Here is a 12,769-nt window from a genome sequence, read left to right on the forward strand (position 1 = left end):
GCTTTCCACACCAATTACCAAAAAAGGTCCAAGATATTTAACAAAAAACTTACTGATGGTTTTATCTAACAATGAGCTATGTTTACGATTTTTAACAAATACGAGGTCACCGATTTTAATCTCAGTGCCTGTTTGTTTTACCTTGGTTTCATTCTTCTTATGACTTTTCTTAGTATTCAATAACACATGTTGATGCCGAAAGGCATGGTCTACATTACCAAATTCAGGAGGCCAATTTAGCTCCTTTTTAAAATTTTCCAAAGCTGAATGATTTAGAAAAAGTTCTGAAGGTGCGTACCCTGTGGTAAGTGACACAGAGTTGTTCAACAGCGTTTGCACCTCAGATAAGTGTTGACTCCATTGAGTGTGATCATGACTTATAAATACCCTTAGTAACCTAGATATCTCTGAATGATAACGTTCCACCGGATTAGCTTTGGGGTTGTACGGACTCAAAAGTAAGTGATGTATACCATTCCTGCGACAAAAACGTCGCCAGAGGGACGAGAGGAACTGGGCACCTCTGTCAGTTATGATTTCCTGAGGGATAGGAAAATGATAAAAGTATCTCCTAGAGATTATAGAAGTGATTTCCTTGGTGCTAGCATTCCTAACAGGGTATAATACAAGAAATTTACTGTAAACATCTAAGATAGATAATATATAATAATAACCATTACTTTTTGGTAACCTGCCAACGAGGTCCACACTCAGCTTGGCATGTGGGCTGTCAGCATCCACATGGCAAATTTGATGTACAAAGATTTGAGATTTACTTTTAGTTCTAGCACAAGTTTCACAATCATTAATGAACCTAGCTATATCTCGTTTCATGTTCGGCCAGTGAAATAACTTTTTACAATGTAGATAACATTTGCGTGAGCCGAAATGAGCTTCCTTGTGAATTTCATCTATAACAATGTTTACTACTCTTAGGAATTATTAATTTCCAAGTATCATCTTGCTTAATATACACTAAATCTAAATGCTTACAAAAGTTAGGATTACCCTTTTCCAGTTTAGCAGAACATCTAGCTACAAATTCATCAGAGGTTTGTTCTTCCAATAACAGCTTAGCAAAAGAAGATTGACTTAAATTTCGAAATACTGCGTTTACCATGAAAGTAGAATTAATCGTATTCTCCTCGTCAGGAGGATTGCGTGAAATAATGTCTGCAATACGGTTCTCTGCTGAGGAGAGATGTTCAAACTTAAGGTTAAAATCTTGCAACTTTAATAATAGTCTGGTTGTTCTAACATCCAAATTTCTAATAGTTTTCAGATGAGTAATAGCTTTGTTATCTGTGTGAACAATTACCTCTTTTCCTAGAATGTAATCAGCAAAACGCTCGCATAAAAACACTACTGCTAATAGTTCAGTTTGAAAGATGGACAGAGATCTTTCCGTAGGTTTAATGCGCCTGCTGGCATACGAGATAACCTGAAAATCATCTCCTTCATACTTCCCTATATAGCCTCCAATGGCAATTATGGAGGAATCTGAGAACAAATGAAATGCCTTATTCATGTCTGGTAGCACTAAAGCTGGCGGAGAAACCAACGCTTTCTTTAACAGTTCAAATGAATGCATCTGTTCAGGACCAAAGTGAAACTTTACGCCCTTACGCAATAAAGTTACCAAACTTTCGGTGAGGTCTGCGTAATTGTGAATAAATTTCCTTCTCCAATTTGCTAGACCTAAAAATTGTCTCAATTGCTTACGATTCTTGGGAATTGGAAATCTCTGTATGGTTTCATTAAGTTTAGGATTAACTTTAACTTCTTTACCTGATATAATGTGACCTAAGAACAACAATTCGGAAAACATGAACTTACATTTCTGAAAATTTAAGGAAAAGTTTAAGTTATTCAAGGTATACAACACGAATTCCAAATGCTCAAAATGCTTACTGATAGAATCGGAAAAACAAAGTAAGTCATCTAGATAACAAGAAACAAAATGCTTAGTGCTTAAATCGAAAATGCTATTCATTACAAATTGAAATAGACTAGTGGCAGATTTAAGTCCCATGACTAAATATTTGAAACAATATTGCCTACCTTCGAATAAAAATGCTGTTTTTTCATATGAATCTTCCTCTAAAGGCAAACAGTAATAACCGTCTCGGCAATCAAAAGAAGAGAAAACTACTGAACCTTTGAGACGTGCTAATATGTCTTGAATTGGCTCTACCTTAACATTAAAAGATACCACTTTAGTATTTAGATGTCTTAAATCTAAGGTGGGTCTTACTGATTGTTTGTCAGCTTTATAAACACAATGAATTGGATTGAGATAAGGAGATAACCTTTCTTCGATCACTCCCCACTCAAGCCATTTTTGAATGAGCTTTCTGAAAAGTTCCCGCATAGCATATGGTATGGGGTACGGTTTACATACAACAGGTTCGTTGTCTGTTAATTCTATCTTTAAAGGCTTAACTTTAGCAGGCCTAGGGCGTTCAGAAAACAATGATCTATAGCGAAGAAGTAGTTCCACTAATTTACTCTTAACTTCAGATGTCAAATCTGTTCTTTGGAAAATTGTATTTCGAATTTCACTTTCAGATACTAAGTAGTCTTCCTCTTTACTAACTTCCTGTATCAGAGGTTCAGATTCTACCGAACTAACCCAGAGAGAATTTAAATTTAATTTAACAGGTTTACCATCCAAATCATCCAACGTTAAGATTTGCTTTGAAAAATCAACTACACAATTATATTTGGTTAGGAAAGGAGTACCTAACAAGACGTCCGACTTCATTCCTTCTACAATAAAGAAAGGAATTTCTAAAACATGATCTGAAAATTCTAAATACAGTATTTTCTGTCCTTTGACATTATACTTTTCATCACCTACAAAAGATTGCAATGTTACATTTCTAGCCGGAGATAACTTAGCATTAGGCAACGTTTCTACAATTCTTTTCCAAACACCAAAGTTTAATAAATTAGCTTCACAACCACTATCTATTATACATAAAAGAAAGATACCGGCTATTTTACCTGATAAGAATGGGGATTTGATAAAAGAACCAACATCATCATTATCTAAAGATTCACTCTCTTTCAAAATGAAAAACACATTCATGGGCTTTTGGGTATACCAAGTGCCATTACATCTATTGGAAAAATTACCTTCTGGCCGCTGAGTTTCAGTTTGGCGGACTCCAGGCGCCCATTCGGGAGCCTGCCTCACTGGTTTAACGCAGTGCTGCATTGAGCATAAGGCTCGGAAGAGGTGGAAGTGGTTGCACCAACCTCAGTAGAGCTGCTTCTAAGGTTAGGACAATCAGCGCAAGCACAAGGTGCTACTCGGGATTCAAATTGATCACATGAATTAACTAAACATTGAGCCACAGAGCTATCAGTATGGTCAGAGTGAACATTGTTCTGATTCTGATTTCTTACATTTGCTCGTCTTACATTACCATTATTTGGCCTACCCCTAGGGCGATTGTTATTATTATTAGCGAAATTATTGGTATTTGGTATAAAATTACTATTATTGCTTCGTTTGTTAAACCAAAACTTTTCTTATTACTATTGTAATTGGCATTGGGTTGCTTATTATCAATATAATCTTTAACACTAGGGTAACTAGTTTGAACCCATTTGTCCTTGGTTTGCGCCTTGCCTTGCTTATCATTAACTTGAACTGAACTAACCTGATCATCAACCGGTTCCTTGTCTACGACTGTAGCCAAGTTTACGTCAAAATGAACATTACGTTTCTTATTTTTGCTAGGATAATTATCTGAGTCTAATCCAACCTTACGCTTGGTACCTACAGATTCTAGTGAAACCAATGGACAATTCAATAACTTGGACTTGTCAGGATTTTCAAGTCTCATTAACCGTGCAGCTAGTTCTGACACAGAGGAAATATCCACTTGACTCAGAGTAAACTGATATTCCTAAGGTAAGGTATCAATAAGGTAGTCTACCAACTCTTCTTGAGGAATATTCCCTTTAAGCATTCTAATACCTTTGGACAGCTTCCACACGAACTCCGAAGCCTTACCGTGAACATTAGGATTGTACTTTGTAGACAGTAGATATCGCAACTGGGCCCTACACACCTTAGGATTAAGGTACTGTGCAAGAAACAAACGTTTGAAATCATCGTATGAAAAGATTTGATCTTTAACCTGAGAAATCCAGCAAGCAGCTGACTCTTTCATAGACCTAACTGCAACCAAAATCTGGTACTCAGGGGACAAATTGGCTAACTTAAAGTTTTGCTCTAATTGCTGAAGGAAATCTAAAGGCGAAATTTCTAACACATTTCCTGTAAATTCGGGAAAGTGACTAAGATCGGATAATTTTAATGACTTTTGACATTTATTGGACGAATCGGAAACAGCCAGTATGGGACAATTATCAGCCCCTAGAGAGGAACTGGGCATGTTCTCTCTCAACATTCCACAACAACCAGGATTAACATTATTCGCATTAGCAAGTGACACACCAGGAACCTTATTCACACCTACTGTGCACGAGGAGACTACAGGATTTATAGAAATGCGACTGCTAACTCCAGAGAAGTTCCTATCCCCACTGTCTAACTGACCTCTATTCTGCGAAAAGCATGAATGAGTACAACAAGCGTGGCTTGGAGCATGAGAGAATGAAGTGTGAGTATTATTACCACTATTAATCCTGTACGTATCAGTAACGACATCTAAACAAGAGGATGGAAAACAAGATGTAGTAACAAATGAAGTGGTTCCCATTAATGGAGTGGAAACAACCACCGGGACCTTCGGAATGGTGTCATAAGAGTTACTTCTAGTATGAGAAATTCCCAAAAAACGGTCCACATCTTCAAAATGCCTAGGTTCCACATTTATAACTGAACCAGTCTGTTCACCACTTTCTTCTTCTTCATCTTCACCTTGTTCAAATAAACTATCCAATTTCTGTTTCAACACCTCAAGGTCTTCCCTCATATTAAGACATGAATTAGTATTACGCTGAATTTCCTGCATCTGATTAGCCAAACTATCTAATTGACGCTTACTAACACTGTTGTCCTTCAAGACATTTAGTAATGCTTCTTCTTGAGAGGCTAGATTTTCATTAACAACTTCAATTTGATGGGTAAGTTCTCCAGTATTATTCTCCAAACGGTTACTTAGAGAAGTAATTCTGTCATCCTGTTCCTTGAGATGACGATCAACAGTTTCTTTTAAACTAGACACTTCTTTATTTATAGCTACCTTTACTTGGGAAACCTCTTTATTTACCACCTCAGACATTTCACCAATGACCACTGTTTTTACCTGCGAGACTTCTTCAGTCACGGCCACCTTTATTGAGTCTATTTGACTAGAAAGCTGAGACATCAATTCAGCAAAGTTGGAGGTATCACTACCTTTTTCACTAATGGTATCATCCTGATTCCTGGTAACTAGGACTATAACATTTGAATCTCCATTCTCAGTGGAATCATTTATTGACCTACTGGGTTGTGCTACACATTTATTACAATCCCAGAGGACTTCAGGTTTACTTCTCTCACTAAATTCCTCTTCTGTTAACTCGGTGCAATGTCTACAGTACCAAGTGTTACAGGAGGTACACTCTAACAATGTGCCGGCATGGCCACATTGTCGCGTTTTCTTTTTATTCTTGTTCATTGTGACACTAATAGTTCAACACAATAAAAGAAAGAAATAAAGTTCACTATATTAGCACTACACAATACTGTTTATATATATATATATATATATATATATATATATATATATATATATATAACACCAATTCATGAAGATGGGGAACCCGTAACCCTTGCACTCCTGTTCCGTCTCAACAGCGATTTAGCAGCCTTGCATTTTTTTTAGGAACCACATCACTACATCAAACCAGAAATGATATTCAAAAGAATCTCAAAGAATATTTAACTATAAAGTATGACGCGCTGACGTAGAGAATGTTTACCTGCTTTCCATGGCCAACACAACTAAATAAACCAACTAATAACACGTGATAATTGACTCATAAACACAAGAAAAGAATCAAGACTTCCAGGCACCTTAACGTAAGTTATGACTAACAAGAACCGAAATAATCAATACCAATAAAAAAGAACGATCCAGCAAAGAACCTAGCTAAGGGGAGCCAGCGCAATGGTAAGTGAAAGGGATCAGAAGATTTCAGCTGAAATCCTGGCTGAAGGTCGCCAAAAACCTACACACCCTGTAGCGCCCCAGAGGATGGCCCGGAACTTCTGAGTGCTACAGAGCGGAAGGCGTTTAACGTACTTAGAACGCAGACTAAAGAAAATCCAGAAAACTGAGTATCAAGGGGTCGCCAGTCTGTGAAAGATGATATGGCAATGAAGTATAGGGCGCACAGACAACGTCCGACAACACGAGGCTTGCCCACACCAGCTCTACGAGAAGGCATGAACAAACCCCCCTTCCTCTTCTTGCTCCTGCATATACCATAATTTAGAAATAGCTAACCTTAAATTAAACTTATCTAGCTACTAGGGACTTGCACTTGAACAACAACACTTAAAATGGAAAAGATTATTTATTATTTGATCAAAAGTTGGTATTAGGGCCATGGAAGCTTGATATAGAACAGGTACTTTATAACAGGTACATATACTATCATGCACGAGAACATATATTCGTATATTTATAAAAACAATAAAAAAGTCATGCGTGAAAATATTCAGTTACTGATGCATGATTACATCAAAATTCTTGCAGTTATAAACAATTGAGGAGGGACAACCATCTTCACCTCCCTTGTATAATGATTGAAACATTAACACACTTCATAATAATATGCAAGTTAGATTCTTACCAAATTCCAGAAGAATTGTCACTTCTGAAGATGATGAAAGAAATAGTTTAAATTTATTATGCAAAAGATAATATCGTATCATAATTGTTAATTGTTGTACACTGCAACTAGACTTCAAGGATAATAATATAGCTATAAGGTACTAGCCAGCGTATACCCACCATCGGGTGCGCGCCTACATGTGCACTATCCAAACATAAGTGCAAAACTCAGTATTAAAATTGTTACCACTAAGAAAAGGTATGCAATAAAATTATACACATTCATCTAATAACCCATTGAGACTGATTACCTGTTACTATGTGATTTACATTCCACATATGGGCATTCTGTGCCCTTTTCTTGATTGAACTGGCAACATTATGCTCCACCTTTGAGAGTGAAGCTGCCATGAACACATATAGCGTTAAGCTTGTTTATTCAACATTGTGATTCTTACCTGAGAATATGCACAAAGCATATTTACTAATGAATGATGCATGTATTCAGGATTGATGCTCAATAAGATAAGATAAGATAAAGACACTTTTGTGTAAACAACACAACTGCACTAAAATGCGAGTGGCCAACATTATATGGAGATTATAAGGGACACCTAGCACCGGTGAGAACACAAAACAGCTATTCGTGAAGTAGCACTGACAAATAGTAGAGGATACAGCTTACTGCAGCTATGAAGCAACATAAAACAAGATAATTAAGTAGTGCACCACACTTGTAAACACAGTTCTTCAAAGAACACCATTGAAATGAGCTTGGAGAGATAGCTGGAGGATTCACTATTATTATGAGAAAGCACTGGCTAATATGCCACTTTCACTCAACTCAGAGAGCACTGAACATTATAAACACTAAAGAGGGCTTAGAAAAGTAAGCTTTCGAAGAGCTTAACTGGGCCTGATAAATTAACAGGCTATATCAAAGATGAGCTTTAATACGCACAAACATGCTCAAACATAATTGAACATAACTAAAAACAACATACTCATCAAAAATGACGAATGTAGTTGCTACGAAGGCAACCTTTATCAGGAAAACACCTTTAAACTGCCCATCTTCATATAAGAAACACTAACACAACAGCATCTCATCTCACTACCAGTTGATCCTGAGCCAAGGCTGGGCGGAGCTAAACCAAAGGGGGCTCCAAGGTAACTCCTTAATAATGGAAAAAGTATGAAAAACTCCAGAGAAATGTATTGTGGTGTAAAATAACATGTCCCAGAACTGCATTGTCGCTCGACTAAACACTGAGCGAGCGGCGGCGAAAATAACGGGTGGATTCTTCATGCTGCTCATTCACCTGGGCTATGGGCCACTAAAATGCCTCTAAATTATTCCAACTGAATATGCGTTTGGCATAAATCCTGCACCACTCTACAAGCTGCTTGTTAATAGACTAATACTGCTCACTTAAGAAACTGCACTGGTTCACAACAACACATATGAAAGGATATAGGTTTGGAATAAACATGCTACTTGCTACTAAAATGCCATAAGTAGCTATAGAATCCAATACTTGGTACAGTAACAAGTACACTAGAATGTAAAGAAGCCACATTTTGTTGAAGTACATGTTTAAGTTCAAGGAAGTAGTGTTGTAACAAATATATGAATGGGAATCAGCATTTAAGTCGTTTGTATGTGAAAACCAAGTTACTTCCTGGGAAGGTACATTGCTGATTCGTTACCATCCTTGTAAAGATCTGGACTCTTGATGATTCTGTGCTAGAGGTTGAATACATTGCTTCCTTCACTGATATGATACCGGACAGAGCGTGCATGGGGCGGGTTCCCACAGAAGTTTTTAGTGCTTCATTATGATTTCATACATTATCACAACTAAGAAAAACTTCACGAAAATTGCCATTATCGTATTAAATGGAGAATGTCACTAGGACGAACACAGAAACTTGAAATATAGTTAATGGAGAGGCACACACTGACAGACAAAAACTTGTAGCTGTAACAAAACACGTGGGAGACCACTTGCTCTTCTTTATAAATTCCTCTTGGAAATTGCACACCAAAATTATAATGAAAAAGTAACCGTAAAGCTTCACTTATACTCAATGTTGCTCTGTCAAAACTGTTGATTACTAATAAAAGGAGGATGGCTACGAGAGACCTAGACTAACTATAATTTTAGGCTTCATTTTTACAGATATCGAGAAGCCATGCGGTACACAATCTCTTTCTTCCTAGTCCAGCGGAAGTCACCCGCTCGTCTTCCCTCCACAGAAGCGGAAGTATCCATGTTGCCAGATCTTACAAAAGAGAGTTAACAATACTACTTAAAAATATTACCATTATAAAATAACACAATTACTAAGGGCACTACATCATGTACGTTGAAAATTTGATCGAAATCTGTTGGATGGTTCGAGAGTTGTTCTATTTATTTTTATATATTAATCTCCCCTTCTCTTATCCTCTCCTATGTTCTACCGTCAAAGTGAAAATATTAAAACAAACGTTTCTAGGCCCGAATGTCGTCTATGTTGAAAATTAGATCGAGATCGGTCAGGTGGTTCAAGAGTTGTTAAATTTTATTCATTTTTATAGATATCTTCCCTCCCCTACTCCTACCCTACGTTCTACCATCAAAAGGATATGATAAAAACCACCCCAGGTCCGAACCTCATCTATGTTGATAATTTAATTAAGATCAGTTCGTTAGTTTAAGCGTGATGAAGTCACCAAAACAGCATTTTTATTTTTATTTTTTTTACATAGTCCCCCCTTCCCCTCCCCTACATTGTGCCGTCAAGGCAAAAAATGAAAACATCCCAGGTCCGAACCTTATCTATATTGAATGTTTGATTGATTGGGATCAGTCGGATTGCTCAAGAATTATTAAGTTTTATTCATTTTGATATATTTACCCTCCCCTCCTCTTCCGCAAGTTCTAATATCAAAATGAAATAGCAAAAAGCTTCCCAGGTTCGAATTTCATCTATGTTCAAAATGTGATTGAGAACGATCGGGTAGTTCACGAGTTATTCACCACCGAAAATTGTCACTTTTATTTTTATATTTTTAGCTGTTATGTATCTTCCCCCTCCTCTCCATCCTCTACGTTATTCCGTCAAAGTGAAATGGTAAAATCCATCCCTCGCGTTAATCGAGACGGGGACATATAGCCTCATTGCTGACGTCCCCATTAATGCCCCTACTCATACCCTTTGGTGTGTTTAAGTTAGTTTTTTTTTGTCTTCAGTTGCAAATTTTTAAGTTATTTTTCTTTGTTTCAAATTTTTCGCATTTCTTGTATTATAATACAAGTTAATAATCTTTGACTTGTGTTATATTAATAATCTGAGTTGTTCTTAACCCTTTGGTTTCCAATTTTGTTTTGTGTCTACACCAAACTACAGATATGAAAAATTTAATTCTCATACTTTACATTTGATTTCAAAGCGGTCGCCATGAACTGCTTAAAAGCACTTTTTCCGTCACGAAACACCCAGCAGAGGGCGTACGATATCGGCTACAGCAATGAGAGAAAACTCCGCCTTGTTACGTGACGTCACATGAAGCACGTTCCGTTCAAACACCTAAGCAAAGCTATCATTTTGCTTCTGGTGTGAAAATGGCTCACTACGAAGCTTCTGTTAAAAGCAGCGTGATTGCTTTAATTGAGCATGCGGGCATGAACTATAGCGAGGCAGGCGAGAGATATGGCGTTAACCGTGCTACAGCACGGAGGTGGTGGAGGAGATATGAGGAAACAGGAGATGTAAGACGTAAAAGAGGAAGTGGGCGACAAAGAGTTTCCTCTGCCGAAGAAGACCAGAGTGTAATTGCCCAATGCCGTGAGCACCCTTTCATGTCTGCCCGACAGTTACGAGAGGAAACCAATTTCCCAGACGTTGTTACGACTGTCCGTCGTAGACTCAAATCCTTTGGTTTGAGATCATAGAGGGCAGCTGTTAAGGAGTGACTAACAGAAGACCACATGGTTGACCGTCTGGCGTTTGCACAGTTAAATATTGCACGTGTGTGGGACGAGGTCGTTTTCACAGACGAAAAAATATTTTCCAGTGCAAACTTCGGGCCGAAGCGTGTTTACCGCCCCCCTGGAAAAAGGTACCTCTGAATACGTTTCCCGTTCTGGTCGAATGGGACATGTAACTGTCCACTGTTGGGCATGGATATGCGAGGATGCAAATTTCGGAGGAATCTACAGGATTCCTGGTCGCCTAAACGCCCACAAGTATGTGGAACATCTGGATGAAACGCTTCCGGAAATAAAAGCTCATGTAGGTGACGGCATATTATATTTGCAACAGGACAATAGCTCGATACATAATTCAAATGTGGTTCAGACATGGTTGCAGAGGCAACCTGATGTCGAAATAGTTGACTGGGTTCCTCATGGAGCAGATCTGAACCCTATTGAAAATATGTGGGCCTCTGTTGCAAGAACATTGCGGGAAACCTGGTCGAACAATTCTCCACGAACATCTAATGATCTTTGGGAGCGTGTTGAAGATGCGTGGTCGATCTGTTGCACCCAACGCTATATCTCTCGCCTGGTGGATTCAATGCCACGGCGTATGGCAGCTGTAATCGAGTCCCAAGGGGACTATACACACTATTAATAAATGCTCGCCCACAACACCATCAGCCCTCTCGAAGGCTACCTAATTCGACCCACTTATTAACACAATTTTATGAAATACATTACGCGACACCAGTGAATTTAAGTGTCTCAGTATGTTCTGCATTAATAAAGAGGCTAACGTGCGAGACTTGGTGGCCGAGTGGTATTATGCTTGCTATGTAAATCAAAACCGTCTGTAAGAGTGGTTCGAATCTAGTGAAGAAGACCATTACTTTTTATCACCAGGGATATTTGCAATACGCCTTCTGCTATGTCCGCCTTCGTACGGTCTATTATATGACACAAAATGTGGACCGCCATAAGTTTTTACTTAGTAAACAATTTATAAATATATGAACAAATACCTAGGTATATTAGAGTAACAATGGAATATAGTACTTTCGTCCGACTGACGTCGCTCTGCAAATGTTCATTGTGTTACACCGGAAGATGAATTAAATAAAGACTGGAAAATTTGATAAAAAATTGATACGTAATAAGTTAAAGACAAAATATGTAATTATAATCTCATATTTGAAACTAATTTCGACTACAATTAACTCTCTACCTGCTTTCATAAATAATCCAAACCAAACTTCGAGTTTTGGAATGCACAAACTAAGTGTAGCTAAGAGAAAAAAGTAACAAGAAGAGCAGAGATTCGAACCCACGACCACCAGCGTAAGAATTCCTTTTACTAACCCTTCATCTATCAAACCATGACGTGAACATGGCTTTTGTAAGCTATAAATTTGTATCCAAGAAACACTATTAAGCGTATGTGCAACTACTGCTTTGCTCTTTTTCTCTTCAAAAGCGTAACATGTTTAGGACGATTCGTTTCGTTTTCCATTAGAGTTTCGAAAGAGATTATTTGTGTTTGAGTGTAGGATCTTTAGTTTCCTTTAACCGACACTTCTAGCAAATACAACTTAATTCACACAGCAGTTAAAAAAAACTCGTACTGCCTTAGAAAGTATTCCTAAAAGCAGAAGCTGCATCATGCTTCCTGAATAGTGACGTAACTAACGGCAGTGCGTTGAGGGAGCCCAGAGTAAAACGGGGCTCATTGAAAATTCGTAATTCCACTATTTTTCCTCGATGTCTAAAATGAGACTACTTTAGCCTTACATGAAAAAGAAGCTGTGGAGGGGACTGCGACGTCTACTGAAAAGATTTATCACGTCCTTGCAGCAACAACTTTAAGTTTTCGAACAGTAATGAAGAACAAGATTGATTGAAATTTTAACTTAGAATGAAATAACTAAAAATCTAATCTTATATAACTCTCATTGATAGTAGTGTTCCGTATTTTTTAGACGCCTATTCTTTTATGACTTT

The 12,769-nt window shown here is 37.8% G+C and overlaps 1 protein-coding gene across 1 annotated transcript in view; it reads left to right on the forward strand.

The window, feature by feature from the left end:
* LOC145681559 (bestrophin-4-like) overlaps positions 1-12,769 on the forward strand; it is a 1,326,494-nt gene that overhangs the window by 167,381 nt on the left and 1,146,344 nt on the right. The gene's annotated exons all lie outside the window — the stretch shown is intronic.

Source organism: Thermobia domestica, chromosome 3 (assembly GCF_964235325.1).
Source record: "Thermobia domestica chromosome 3, izTheDome1.hap1.1, whole genome shotgun sequence".
In the NCBI taxonomy this organism is placed as follows: domain Eukaryota; kingdom Metazoa; phylum Arthropoda; class Insecta; order Zygentoma; family Lepismatidae; genus Thermobia; species Thermobia domestica.